At 35.9% G+C, this 5,972-nt stretch overlaps 1 non-coding gene across 1 annotated transcript; it reads left to right on the top strand.

Moving 5' to 3' along the window:
• The first annotated feature begins 306 nt into the window (after positions 1 to 306).
• TRNAV-CAC (transfer RNA valine (anticodon CAC)) lies at positions 307 to 379 on the top strand. The gene has a single exon. It is a non-coding gene; the product is annotated as a tRNA-Val (tRNA).
• The last annotated feature ends 5,593 nt before the right edge of the window (positions 380 to 5,972 follow it).

Here is a 5,972-nt window from a genome sequence, read left to right as displayed (position 1 = left end):
ATTTTTCGGCACTATTTACGTAATTCACTGTCATATATAGATATATTGTGGCTTACCCCTTCCGACTGTGTGAACGAGAACATTACCAAATTACAATAAGTCCAGAACATACTATACAGCGCCCTCAACTGCTCCATCTATGTTCCCTTCTCTGAAATAACTAGCCCATATACATAAATCTGAAATAAAAAATAAAGACGAGTGCATACACTGTATGATACATGCCAAATACGAGCACAATAATAAATCAATTACAAATTGAGTAATTTTTACATAGGTGTATGATTGCTTTTTTCGTTCAGCGCAGTTTTCGTAGTGTAGTGGTTATCACGTTCGCCTCACACGCGAAAGGTCCCCGGTTCGAACCCGGGCGAAAACAATTGTAAACTTCTTTTTTTAGTCAACCCCGATTAACACATCACAAATCCAGAGACACAGTCAGCAGGTTTACCAGCACGTTTACATTTTTTTTTAGTTTCGAATGTGTCGTACATACGGATAATTAGAGAATGTGTTGCTATGATTGTGAGTTTTCAACTTATGTGTGCTATTTTAACAAAATACATAACCGGTTGTTAAAGTCGGTTGATAGGGTGGTATCATTTATATTTCAAAAAAGATGTTAAGCTAGATGATTTAACTTTGTTTTCACTGATTTATTGTAAGCGATCATGAACCTATGAAACATGAATCATAATTTTAGTTGTATGTTATTAGTACTGTATTTTGTGAGGAATTGGTCAAATATATTATACGGTATAAACAAATTGATAAATAAAATAAAACAAAACAAAAAATATTCATGAATTAACAAACAATAACAATACAAAAATAAGCCTAAACCGACATCGGATTTTACTTGAATTGAGATCGAGAAAAATCACACGAAATGGAAAGTGATATAAAAAAACTGTAAATTGCATTCTCCTACATTTTTGGAGCTTTTTCTTAAAAGGTCATAATGTTGTTTGGATTGATGTTTCCTTTAATTACTAAAACTTACTTCACAAAGTGATAAGATCTGAGGATCTATGTCCTACCACTGGTGCCCTATCGGATCTAATTCAGAATTCGTACTGATATCGGTAAGCTCAAGTAAAAAGATGCTTTGGCGAAATTTGAAAGAAAAACTAATCCAGTCTTCCAAACTGGTATTTTTTATAAATTAAATTAAATTTGAATTTTCTTTCCACTAATTTAGTTTTATACGTGCGAGATTATTGGTGCTTTCATCCCATGTCTATTATCATATACACTAGATACCAGCCGACACCCCCGCAAGCTAGGCGTGGCAGTATATTACAGAAGGTGCGACTTGTCGCCCGAATCACCTGTTTTGCGCATGGGCATAAGACAATTGCATTTTCCACTTTGTGCCGCACAGTTCCAATCGTTATTTAAAACTCGGACACATAATATAGATGAATATTCATTGTTTGTACTCAAACACCAGTAATTTTGATATGATGAGCGTTCTGTCTGTGTTCAAATGAATTCTAAATTACCTTTCTAAATTGCTACAACAATTGAATTTTATATTTTAGTTTTATTGCCTCCAACGAGCAAATGCCTGTCACAGTCTAAAATACTATAAAACGATTTATTTTTACCTATATTAGCTATTTTGATGTTTTGGGAAATTAAACTGGGTTCTATGTGCAACTTGTCGCCCAAATCACTTGTTTTGTGCACGTGTATTTGACGCGTACGCTCACATTCAACGTACCCCCTTGTAATTTAGCCCCGGCGCTGATGACAAATTTTCCGTACCCGAAAAAAATTTAATGACAGCCATAACGCAATATGCTGGTATATGTAAATCAAAATATGTTAGGAATATTTATCATTACTATTATTAGTCTCATTGTTGGTAATGTAGTACAAACGTTCATTTGAGTACCTCAAAAAGTAAGTTCAGCCAGCGCGAAAAAACTTACAAGATTTTGTCCGCTTCGCTACCCAACAGCCAGACCAATCAGAGAGCAGCTTGTTTGTTGACTGTGTTTTCTCGACGAATCAAGCGCTGTCTTGCATATACGCTTTGACCTAGCTGGGTGAGTACTGTGATTATGTTTCGCTCCATTATCTCTCTCTTGTAGTTCCTAACCCAGGTGTTATGGATGTATTATAATGTTTGTTATTGTTACCGTGACCACTTTTACGTTACAAGGTGTGTTACACATTATATGTTAGAAATACTAGTATACCGTCCACAATTACATTACGTCATAATTAATTCACAATCACGTGACAGAATCGGGTCGTGTGTACGTGATCATGGGTTAATGATAACGTGATAATATTTTATCGCCTTTGATCTATTTTTGGAGGATAATACATCATGTTTGAGTTGGTTTACCAATCTATGGACCCGTAAATAGTAAAAGATGGTATCTGCAAGTCAACATATGTTTGGTATATTTTCAATTTAGTTACTAGTACTTTATGCGTAAAACATTTGCAACAATCTTCCCACCCCAGATTAACGCCGAAAAGTAGCACAGGAAGATATTACACATACTGCCACACTATCCACGGGCAATCCCTGCTTCTCGAGAACTGAAAAACCAGTACACTATTTACAGTGACTGCGGGATAAGCAAACGTATTATGTCCAGTCCACATCTTGTACGTTGACACCATCTCGTCGCGTATCGCGAGATTTGTTCCAGAGCAACTGAGGCTCTGGCCTTCTTTCCCGGTGTATTATACAGATGGGCACATCCTCGCAAACGTGACAACACCACATCATATAAGATAACACGGCACATTGATTTTCATATCACGATGCGTGTATAAAAATACATTGTTTTTTTTTTACACACGAGAACCGAAATCGACGGCGCTATCTAACGCCACCGCTTTTAACGAGTTTCCAGGGTGGTATAATTCCAATTCTTAGCATATATGCGCCTCAGTACCATGCTCTATTATGCAAAATTTGAGTTCGCCTGGTACTCCCTTATATGAAAGAAACAAATACATAATGGCATTGCCGTCATATTTGATAGCGTTACCGATGAAACTTACATATTTAACATATTACATTCTACATTCAGTGTCACCTTTTCATAAATAATATTATAACGACAATCATTATTAAGTGTGGTACAATTATTGACACATATAATGCAATATACTAGTAAGGTGTCTATTTTTAAAATAATTAATGATGTCTTTGTGTATATTTATAGTCCTCTGATATAATATGCTAGTACCTGTAAAGTACTTTGTATTTCATTAATTGCCTCATTGTGGCAGCGTTCACTCGAGTACCCCAAAAAGGTGTGAATGCGATCAGTATGTGTATTATACACATCGCCAGAAAGACGATAACGCTGATTACAAATTATTTTGTATATCATAATTTTCATGTTTCTTGTGATAAATATTATAATTCACGTGTTAAGTGTTTTCATTTATGTATATATCGCTTGCCTGTACTGTATTACTTCTACTCAGGTTATTGGCATGACTTATTGTTTCAGAGGGCAATCTTAAGTGAGTAAGGAAGGTTCATATCGAACTATGAATACTGTGGGCTCGTATTCATTGCACTCTTTTTTTTTTCGAGCCCTATTTTTAACTCTGTGGTAGGGAGTGGACTTCTCTGCAATGGCGAGGAGGTTGTCGAGATTGATAGTTCGATTTCACATAAGTATTGTAATTTATGTAGGTTAGATTGCCGGTAATTATATTAAATACTGATAGTAAAAAAGTCGTCGTATAAGAAAAAGAAGAAACACACGTGTTTTTGTATATGCACATACTTTTGGCGACAATCGATCAAAGGGAGGTTTTGAGGTTTGAAGGCATGGGTGATATACATAAAAATAGGTATGCCCAAGAACGGCTTGCCGGCGTCTGTAAAAATAACTACAATGAAATGATAATTTAACAAAATACTCATAGATGTCTCTATCACACTTATACATCCAAGGCTTCTACGTGAAATGCCTGATTAAAGGTGCAGTACAACACACTGTTCTTACTTTCAATGTAATAACAACTAACTACATATACAAGATGAATAATACAACGATTGCCCATTCTGTCATGACACCTGTGTGTAACGATGAAGATATACTCGTATAGAACAAAAGATTCATGAACATTCACCACCTGGGGGCGTTGTTTAGTAGCCACCTACAAACCTTGACCTCAACTTTGGGGTGAGATTAGCGCCAACATTGAATACTAGTATATGATTGTTATAATGTAATATTGTGGAGTTATTATAGTGTTATTGTTTCATTATTTAATCGTTTCCATTATTTTATCATTACCTTGTAATTATTATTTTAATAATGTTGCATTTTTATTTTGTTTGAATTATTTATTATATTTTTTTTGTAATTATTAGAACATTGTTGTATCATATTATTATTTTATTTTATTCATATTATATTATCATAATAAATAAATAAATAAAAACTTCTACTAGCATCATAAAAATGAACATCACATTGAGACCATCCGTTTGATGAAATTATATATTTATTTTCTTTTGATCATTTTATGTAACTTTCAACACACCGGTAATAAGATTTTGAAGTTAAAAAATATAAACATAGGTGTATAACCTGTCACAAAAGAAAAAAGCGCCTGGTGGGAGCGACAGTGTTCACGTGGACCTGGCCGCGGACAACATCAAAAAAGCTTGCAATTTCTTGAAAAGCAAAAGTGATATTTTGCAAAGATTAGTTGAATGTCAAGTAACACAATTTCGTAGGGTCGTGACACTCATTGATCACAGTCTCAAGCGACACGGTTTTGCCGATGTCGACCTCGCTAGTCACATAGAGCAATCCGTTAGTACTTTCCATGCATAGAGCTAGCACTCAAAGCAACATATAAACACAGAAACCATAACAGCGCCACCAAGCATGTCATGCACAATTGCTGTCTATTTTTTCACGAACAAACTAATACGACATATACATTTAATAATTTCAAGGGCGGTGGTCGTCGCACCTCGCATGTGCGACACTTGTGTTGATAAACATTAACTTCCCACAATTCAATGCGCCCTTCTACTTGAAATCACGAGCACGAGTTTAGACCAGGTGAGTTTAGACCTTAGCGCGACGTGCGTGACCCTTTCGATACCTTTGTTAACGTCTCAGTTTCCACTCGTTGTTCTGCGCAACAATCAAAGTCGTCATCTTTGTTTATATGAGACCCATATCTCGCGCAAGCGTTGCGCGATGACCTCCACCCTTTCACTTTCGTGTTTTTGTTTCAAAGTCAATTACACGTTTAACGCATATGTCCTAACATATAGGTGTATAACCGTGCAGATGTAATAGAGAACATAAAAGCTTACAAAATGAACCAAATATGTTAGGGCGTATTTACATATGTTTTGCATATCTGAATTCTTACTTATGCGAGCATTTGCCTTAATTGCGGCGCATTACGCCCCTTGTTGTAGTTTATGTAAAGTAGTTATCTCAATATAATCCCAAATTTGGTGCCGTGGTCGCCAGTTCGAATCACACATGCAAAACGTTCTTTATATATAGTATTATTATACATCTGTCACCGTAACACCTTAAGTTACAGCGTGCCGGTATTTTACCAGTTATTTTCATCCTACCATATTATGACACGCGAACTTCAAATTACGCGCGTAAGCGTCCTCTAATAATAAAAAAATAATAAAAGCTGCCACCAGGGTTTGACCGGTCTTCACACAAAGAAGTTCGCTAATTCTGTTCTAAACTTTTTGGATTTCGGCATTCCCATGATGTATCCTCGGAAGGAAAAGATGTACATGTATAATAATAAGGTTATTACGAGGATACCTCAAAGTATGCACTCAGACAGTACGCCGTTGCATTGACCTCAACTGCGCGTCGGTCGATACTCCCACTGTAATGTCTTCGTGTATACTTTGAGGTATCCTCGTAATAACCACATGGTATAACAATTACCCTCCTAGGTATTATTTCTTGGTTTGATGCCAGTGT

Source organism: Saccoglossus kowalevskii, chromosome 11 (genome assembly GCF_978046115.1).
Source record: "Saccoglossus kowalevskii chromosome 11, keSacKowa6.1, whole genome shotgun sequence".
In the NCBI taxonomy this organism is placed as follows: domain Eukaryota; kingdom Metazoa; phylum Hemichordata; class Enteropneusta; family Harrimaniidae; genus Saccoglossus; species Saccoglossus kowalevskii.
The sequence above is the reverse complement of the archived record's forward strand: the minus strand, read 5'-3'. Positions and strand labels throughout refer to the sequence as shown.